The sequence below is a fragment of the Fukomys damarensis genome, unplaced genomic scaffold, assembly GCF_012274545.1.
Source record: "Fukomys damarensis isolate Sample0158 unplaced genomic scaffold, DMR_v1.0_HiC HiC_scaffold_11, whole genome shotgun sequence".
Taxonomy (NCBI): Eukaryota; Metazoa; Chordata; class Mammalia; order Rodentia; family Bathyergidae; genus Fukomys; species Fukomys damarensis.
Window position 1 is genome coordinate 40,491,954 of NW_022900923.1, and position 9,510 is coordinate 40,501,463.

Below are 9,510 nucleotides of genomic sequence, written 5' to 3' on the forward strand. Positions count from 1 at the left end.
CGGCAGGCGCGCTGCGGTCCCACTGTGCGCCCTGGCCGGGCCGCCACCGCGCTGAGACATCTCGGGGATGCCAGGGGCCTCTCTCCGGGAGCTTTCCTGGGGGCCAGACAGAAAGGCAGAGATACAACCTAAAACCTCCGACCCCTGATAAACCTGGGCCCCTAGGGGAGAAAGAAGACGCCTCAGATTTGCTTGTCCCCGATTTCACCAGTTACTTAGGTTCGAAGCTCAGGTTTATTTAATCTCCACTACGAAATCAAAGAAAGCTGTTTATGTTGGTAAAAAAGGAAAAAGGATTTATTCAAAGCTAGCTCCAAGGAGACGGAAGGATCTATTTACTTCAAAGCACCATCACCGAGGTACAGATGTTGGAGTCTTTTATGGCAAGGCCCAGTGGGGGAGGGGATACGCTGAGATCACAGGCACCCCAGGCCTGTCCCATCCCTTTCGGAGGGACCTCTCCTTCCCTTGCCTAGGGGAATGAAACCTGACCTGACCTGCTGGTGCCTGCTTCAGCAGATTCGGTGTGCCCCAGGCCTGAGGACGTTTGGAGAAGCCACTTGTCTCCAAAGGAAAAAAATCGAAGTTCTGTTCTTCAGTGCTAATGTGGTGCTGAATGTAAGTGACATGTCTTAGTCACCAGAGAAAAACAGTTCCCCATTCCCACCAGCTACTGGCTTCGGTTATCTGAAAGGGGCATAAGCCACAGGGATGCTTCGGAGTATTGCAGGTGGGGGTAAACTGAGCTCCTATAGGAGCGGTAAACCTTTGGCAGTGCCCAGCAAGTGATAGACATTTGATGTGTGAACTCTTGCTGCCCCAAAGCAGTAGTTCTGAAAGAGAACTTTTCTCTAGGCCTCCAACCTTCAATAAGACAGACACAGGTTCAGGCCACTGAAAAATGCCTGTGGGGCAGTGAGCCAGGGCTGTGACCCCCACATCCCCTCGCCAAGTTCCCAGCCCTCCCTGCTAGCTTGCAAGTGAGGGGGACACAAAAGCTGGCACTCTGCAGAGCCAGAGACCCAGTGCTGGAGACTGGAACTGCTCCCCGGGGGGGGCCTAGGACATGGAGGGTCCGGTAGGGGGGGCAAAGCCAGACTTTGCAGGAAGGAACCAACCCCCCGCCACACACAGACACCGAGTCCTGTCCTGCTCCAAGCAGGGAGCACTGCCCTTTGGAACTGGTGGATTTAGATTTGAAATAACTTGAAGAATCTCCAAGAGAGACTGTTTCCAGGAATAGGAGGATAACAAAGGATCTGTTCTTTCTCATTTGTAGGGTTGGGCTGTGGTTGTTTCAAGACAGGGTCTCACTATGTTGCCCAGGCTGGCCTCGAACTTGCTATGCTTCTGCCTCAGCCTCCTTGAGCGCTGGAATTACAGGCATGCACCACTACTCACGGCTTGTTTATAGCTTTTTGAATTGTTTCACTGTATTTCTAAGATGGAAAGGCTGGTGTTTTATCTTATTCTCCAGGGTGGGATGACATCATTTTCATGGAAAATAAACTGTACTCATCTTAGATATACATTTCAGTGTGGTTGTGTGTGCTCTGTGGGTATGTCACGGACTGTGTAGCCTTCTACTGTTTTCTTGCCATCCGAGCATGCTCAGAAGGAAATTCACACGCAATGATTGGGCAGGCACTGGAGGGTCTGCTACCAACTAGTTACCTCTCACCGCAGGTCACCCATAGATGCAGGTGCCATATCTTCCATCCTGCATAGTGCCAATCGCTCAGCCTCCCCTCAGGCTTCACTGAAAATCCTGGGTTGTTGAATTCACTCTCTTCCGGAAATTAAGTTAAGCGTCTGATGACCCATAAAATAAAACATGTGTCTAGATTTTTTTCTTGCTTTCTTCCAAGAGACACATCTTTGCTTTTGCCAAGCCCACCATATAAACAAGCCCTTCCAAGTCTGGGATGTGTCTTAGTCACTTTCTCATTTCTGAGACACAATACCTGACGCCCACAGTTTAAAGGAGGAGAGGTTTATTTTGGCTCACATTACAGCCCACAGGGAGCTGGCTCCAAGGGAAGAGGACACGGTGGACCAGAAGCAGCGATGAGAGAGAGAGAGAGAGAGAGAGAACAGGGGATAAAGAAAAACCATTCCAGGCCACCCATCTCATTACGAGAACCCACCTTCTAATAGCAAGTCAGCTAGCTATGGGCCCCTGTAACTCAAATCACCTTCCAAAAGCCCTACCTATGAGCTCATGAGGCTCTCAGAGGACACCTAGGCACAAAGGACAACAGGATGTATATAAGCGCTTCTTGAGGAAACATTATCTGATCCAAGATGTTGTAGCACAAAGCAGAATTCCTGGCCATCCTTGCACTAATCAGTGTTAGAGGTCACGGGCTTGCTGCCTAAAGATGCTGATTCCCCTGGACTATGGGTGTCCCAGTTCCCTTTGGTATTTACCACCCTGGAAAGATGAGTCTTAGAATTCTGCTCAAGGTTTTACAAAAGGTCAAATGCCTGTGTCTCCTTCTTTTGTCTGGATTTGTCCTGTCTGGAGCTGTGGGTCTGCTGATAGAGTTCCCTGCGAGGGAATCGCAACGTGTTCTGTGAAATGTTCTTAGAGACAGTCCAGGAGCAGGAGAGCAATAACGCAGTCACACCTGGATCTCTCTTGGAGGACTGTAAAGCACCCTGTAGGTAGTGACTGTGTGGTGCGTCATCAGAAGGGAATGGTCTTGGCAGTGATAATGTAGTGACCGTCCACATCTACACTCAGGCAGCACGACAGTCTCAGCAGTCCAGGGCGTGTGCTTATACAGTCACCCTGCTTGTCCACCCAGAGCCTGTGTCAGCACAGGTATCTCAGAGTTGGAGTTGGAGATAAAGGAAGCCAAGCATGGCTTGCCCTCTCTGCTGTTCCCCCAGAACCTCACAAATTTTGGCTCTTATTGGAGACCCCTGAAATGTTACTGGAAACCTCTGCAGTAGGCTCCGGTCTCCTGCCCAGTGTATGACCAAGGCCTAAGGGAAAAAAAACAAACTAAAAGGCAGAAGTAAGAGAGACAGAAACAACCAATGCCAGGACAACCAATGCTGCTGCAACCGACAAAGGTGCTGGCCAGTCAAGCCACCCATTTTTATTAGTAATCAATTGGGGTAAAGGTGAGCTATGTGCAAGGGCAGGAGTTCATGAGAGGATGTGCAATCATGCGGTTTCTATGGAAACTAAGGGACACGAGGCTTGTAAAAGACAAGACAGAAGCATTCTCGAATTAGGAACAAAATAGACAAAATATATGATTAGAACACTGTCCTTCTAGTTAGAAGGTTTTAGTTGTGGGAATGGAATTTTGGTGTGAGTTTCTCTGATCTTGACACGTCATAGGCTTTGGCTGGACTCACTTCTCAAAACAAGCCAGTTGTGGGGTTCACTCTTTACAGTCTGCGCTTCTTACATAATTAATATTGCAGTCCCCCGCAGGTTCTGTTGCCTTCCGCGCATGCTTCAAGCTCTATGGGCTTGGTATTATGGTGGCCTGTGTGCAGGTAAACAGCACTTTAGGACTATGCTGGGGTTAGCCACCATGCAAACATGAGCCTTGTGGAGAAATCACAAAAAGGCCAGTAAGCATCATCAGTATGTGGGACACTGCACATACCTACATTTCATCTGTGCAGAGATATTCTGACTCCTTAAATATACAGCTGTGCCCAGACTGGCTCTACCCCACCAGCAGCATCCACATCTACAGAGACAATGAAGTCAGAGTTTTTCACCAAGAGATTCTCCGATGGGGATTCTGAAAGAAGGCTGGGCACACTCTCCTGTATGCTCCTCTCCCCTCCCCTCCCCTCCTCTCCTGTCCTCTCCTCTCCTCTCTGTGTGCTCCACTTCCCAAAAACCCTGGATTGGTGCTCACAGGCTCCTGGGGGCACAGCAGCACATGTTATAGGCAGGCAGCAGGGCTCCTGCCCTCCCACTTCCAACTGCCTCTGTTGCTTTCTCTAGCATCTTCTCCTCCCTTTCCTCCTCCATCAACATCTTGATATCACACCTTCTCTTGCTATGAAGTCTTTCTTTCTTCCACTGATCCAAGGTGAATGGGATCTGAGTGTAAGGCACAGGGTAGACGAGGAAATACGGCTGGCTGATCACTGCCTGTCATCCTAGGGAGTTTATAGATCCATGTTGGACCAGAGTTTCTCACCTGTCCATCCATCCATCTACCCATCTGCCCATCTGTCCATTCATTCCGTAGACATTCACTGAGGTCCTACTCTGTGCTATAGATGCTGGAAATAAAGGAAAGAATATGACTTGGATCCTGGCCTGAAGGTTTTTAAGATCTAATCTGTATTCCATCCACTATCAAGGCCTCGAAGTCTTTCACTAGCATAAAGGAAGGGATACAGAGGACAGTGAGGAGACAAAGGATGGATGCTCGATTCTTTTTCCCTGGGGAAAGGCACAGGGTCAGGAGAGATGATTCACAGTTGTCTAGGAAGTAAGGAGAAAGGGAAAGTTCTCGGAACGGCATCGTCTACCAAGGAACTACGAGTTCATCAGCAGAACTGAGACTTAGAATGAAAAGCCAGAGTTCCATGAGAACTAGGGCTAACAGGTTGGGAGGACCTAGAAAAATACGGCAGCTCTTACGAACCCTGTGAGAGGAGTGGACTTTCCCGGGGATGGCAGGAATATTGAAGGCTCTTAAGCAGGGAAAAGACACGGTCACTTTAAAACGCATTTTAGAAATGGCTGTGATGAGGAGTGTGGCGAGAGAGGTCAAGGGTACCATCAGGATGTTATTGCAGCAGGCCAAGAAAGATGATGGCCAGCGGTAGCCGTAGGGGTGGAAAACAAGCGATGATTTGGAGAGTACCGAGGAGGCAGAATCCTGGGGCACGAGGCAAGGGGCAGCTGGCTTCTGCAGGTGGGGTGCAGCGGGCAGCAGAAAGGGAGAGGTAGCTCCTGGTTTCTGGGTTGGAAAACTCACTAAGACAGCTAACCCGGGGCAGGCTCCCGATCAAGGAGCAGAGAAGCATGAATGAAGGTCTCGGACACCGCTCTAAGCCTTTCTTCCCACTGTACTTTGACATTTGTTAAAGCTGAATGATTGTGGGTTAAGCACAGCAGCACCCCATAACTCCCGTCATCTTTCAGCCCTGCTCCTGACAGGCAGCCACAACCCCTTCTCAAAAACTCTCCTTCTCAAAAGCCCTATTTGGATCTTTTCCTTTTATGTTCATGACCCTATAAAAGACCTGTAGCCTGTATGAGAGTTACAGGTCTGGCCTAACAGCCAGAGGGGTCCCACTCAGGTTTGTTCTGAAATAAACCTGCCCTGTGGAATGCGTACCTTTGTCTTTCATTCCTTTTCCCTAACAATGATGAATTCTGTTTCACTGGACTCCGGATGCTCATGGCACATCCAAGCAGAGCAGCCCAGCAGGCATTGTACCCAGACAGCAAACAAGAGGCCTGGGTTGGAGATGGAGATCCGAGGTCTGCAGTGGAGAGAGAGCTTGGAAAGAGAAAGAAACACGCACAAAACCTAAGGGACCAGAGTATTCGAGGATGGTTGAGAGCTCACAAAGGAAAATGAGAAACGAGGATCTGAGATGTTGGGATAACATCCGCGACACGGAGGCAAAGGCCAGAGAGTTTGGGGTTGGAGGGAAGCAGGACATGCACAAGCTAAGCCTCATTCATTAAGTGTACGGACCCCTGGGCAGGAACAGGAATGGAAGGAACCAGAAAGGGAAGGGCTGGTGAGCTAAGGCACTAGTGCTCTTTCTACAGTGGCATCAGCCCCCTGGGGCTACCCTGGGGCTAAGCCCCAGACGTGTGTGGCCTGCCACCCCCCAAGTTTCTTCTGCAGAGCTAGGGAAATGAGTGTAGGGAACATGACACTTCCAGGAGTTCAGATCAGAGTATTTTCCACCAGGCGCTCTTTGACTTTCATGTTTGCCAGGGGGTAGTCAGAGGCATTTCATAGCTGAAATGGACCCCGAAGAAAAGTAAGTTCCCTGAGATCACTGGAAGCCACGATGCTGTGAAGGATTTAGCACTGACCTTGCGATTTGCATCTCAGCACTGCTATTGATAATTAAAATACTATTAGCAATAAGGAATAATTATTAAGTTCTTACTATCCGTCAGGTACTTCACAGAACCCTCTCCTTTGTTCTGCACAGTCACTGAATAAGATAGGGCTATTTTTGCATTTGAGGAAACCAACACCTACAGCAGAAACTAACTTAGTGGCTCTGTGACCACAGTGTAGACCTCAGCTCTCTGCAGACATGAAACGAGAGGCTGAACCACCTCAGTGTTCTCAAAAGTTTCCACTGAGGGACCCTGGACAACAAAGAGGGGAACAGGTGCTCCTTACAAAGAACCCACAGGGTTGGCAGAATCCATCCACTTCCAAGGTCTTTAAAGTCTTACATTTTATTAGGAAAGTTTATTTGAATTTTGTAGCCTCCTTCTCACACAGCCATATAATTACTTAAATGTTAAGAGAAACAGAGGTTCTTGGAAAACATGTCATGGTGTAGCACCCTTGCAGACCTCTGAGGCCCCCCTGGGAATTTGAATAGGCCAACCTACTCTGTAGGTGATAGTTTAAAATTCTTCCTGACTCTGGCGCTGCCTGCCCCTGGTAAAGCTTCGACTAGGCAAGTCAAAAGGGAGTTTGTGGAATGCAGCCCAACATTCCTGACCAGAATTCTCTCAGTCTCTGCATTCATATTTCTCAAAGAAGATTCCAGAATCTCTCAGGGCTTATTGGAAAAATGAGCTTAGTAACTGCTGCAGCCCGTTTTCCATTGCTATAACAAAATGAGAGAAGTTGGATGCTTTAACAGGAGAAGTTTTATTCATCTCGCAGTTCTGAATGTCAAGAACATGGCACCAACATCGGATTTTGGTGAGGGCCTCATGGCAATTAGCCTCACATGGCAGGCAGCCGTGTGAGAGAGAGGTCACATGGAGAGAGAGGAGGCAAAAGACGTGAAGGGGTCAAGCTCACTCTTTTATAACAACCTAATTTACTCCTGTGAGACTGAACCTACCACACAGCATGAGCAATAACCCCTTTAAGAGGGAGGTTACTACCCAAGTACCTCCCACCAGGTCCCACCTCCTTTCAACACTATGATATCAGGGACCAAGCTTCCAATGCATAAACCTTTGAAGATCAGGCAATATCCAAACCATAGCTGTAGCCAAAAGGAAAGCTAGAAAAAGCGGTGTGTAACTGTCATAAAGATCAAATACTACGAGGCAAAAAAAAAAAAAAAAGCCATGTAGAAAGGCACAAAATGGATACTACAGGGGGCTCCTCCTGACCAGACAAACTTTTCTGCTCCAATGTCAAGCTGAAGTGTAAAGCAGAAAGAATGTTCCAAGGGAGCCTGAAAGGTAATTCAGAAACTCACAGGAGTGGCTTAGGGTCGGATCTTTTGGCATATTGTGCAACAGCCTGGATAGTTTTTTAAATGACCACTTCCTGTTTCCGCCCCTCAGCCTATCAACCTGAACACTATGTAGGGCCACTGGCCTCCTGCTCCCTCAGCCACCTGTGTCTAAAATAGGCAAGACTGTGGGTGCTCTCACAGTTGGTGTGGGAGGGGGACCCAGGGAGTGGAGGGAAGGGAGGAGTCCTCAGAGGTCAGGGCAAGAGCAGCGGATGGGGAAGTCACACTCTTCTGAGCCTGACCTAGTCTAGGAAGTGAGTGGCCACAGGGCTTGGTTGGGACTCCAGAGGACTTTCCTGACAGGCCCAGGCTTAGTCATCCCAGCTCTCCTTTGCTCCCAATCAGCTTGGTACCTCTCTGCTTTTAAAGCCTCAGTGTTTCCATACCCGGGTCTAGGACCCTCACCACGGCTGCTCAAGCTCCTGCATGATTGGCTGATCAGCTTGAAACAGTGAAGTAGTTTGGAAAGACTCTGACACCTCTGTCCCATTAGGGTCCTTTGTATGAAATTGCACTCTAAGATAGAAGAAAAGATTGGATGACAATTGCTCCCAAAAGACAAGTTCGAGATGCCTGGAGTTTACTGGGCCGGCAGGTCTCAGAAGTTAGGAATTGGAGTTGGTTCTCCTTCGCAGCTCACAGGACTCTTCACAAGGAATAGGTGCTTAGTTTGTATTTTATGAATAGGTGCACATGGTTCCCAAAGAACTATGGGTAAGGTTGCCACCTGCTGGTGGATTTGCAAAAGACATCCCTCTGCGGGGCAAGTGACCTATAGCCAGTTCCTGCAAGAAAATCCCCTTGAGTCCAGTAGTTCTTCGACAAGAATCACTTGATACTTAGATTCTTTTGACTCAGACTCAAGAAATCCTAGGTCCTTCAAAGAGAAGGCAAGATACACCCTGGGACGTGGCCAGAGAAAAGCCTCTGAAGACAGTGGAAGCTCTATTTAAAAACTCAGAATCCTCTACTCTCCATTAGCAAATGATCTCTTACCCCAAATTTTTTCCTCATCAACTATCTGGACAGAAAACCTGTTCTGAGAACTCACTCTGTGCCGGGCACTGGGCTAGGTGCTGGGAAGACACCAGTCTAAACTTGACAGGGAGCAGGGTCAGACACTGGCAGAGTTGGGGCACCGGAGTTATGAGGGGAAGAATTCTGCTGCAGGGTCCATCAGAGGCTTCTAGGAGAGGACTCAGCTAATGAGCTAGGCTAAATGGATGTTTAGAGGGCCTGGGAGTGGGGCTCAGAGGCAGAGGCTTGAGAGCACCCATGAAGTCCTGGGTTTGATCTCTCTTATGATCGCACTCAGAGGACAGCTCGCTGCAGACGCTGTGAGGAAATCCTTGCTCCCATGGCTGGGGGATGAGGCTGGTTGTCAGCAGGGGCTCTGTTTAGTCACTTTCTTTGTCACTGGGACAACATACTCAATGCTCTCATTTGAAAGGAAGACAGGTTTATTTTGGCTCTCAGGTCAGAAATTTCAGTCCATGTCAGGCAGGCTTGAACAGAACAGCCTGGCAGAGGGGCCTCTGCAGAGAAAAGCTGCTCTTATCACTGTGAACAGGAAGCAGAGAGCAAAAGGAGGAGCAAGGGAGGACATAACTTCCAGGGCACACCGCCCAGTGACCTGCCTCTAACCAGGCCCAACTTCCTAACAAGATGTCAGCTGTAGGGCCCCATAATTCAATCACCTTCCAGTATCCCTGCCTCCGAGTGTATGAGACTCTTGGGCAACATTCTTAATCTGAACCATCACAGACTGTTAGCAGGAGCCCCTAGGGGGCGTCTCCCCATGAGGTCTGGAATTGCACAGTGGCATCTGGGTTACAAGGGCAAGCACCCCAACAGACAGCAGAGAGGAAGCCAGCCTGGCCTCTGAAAGCTTGACTCACAAGGCCCTAGCAGGATTGCCCCTGTGTTACAAAGTCTACCCAGGGTCACGGAGAAGGGACAGACTCTGCCTCTTGGTGTGTGAGTGGCAGGGTTCTGGAAGAGATTGTGGAATGGGAAGCTTTGCTTTTTTTTTTTTTTTTTTTTTTTTTTTTTTTTTTT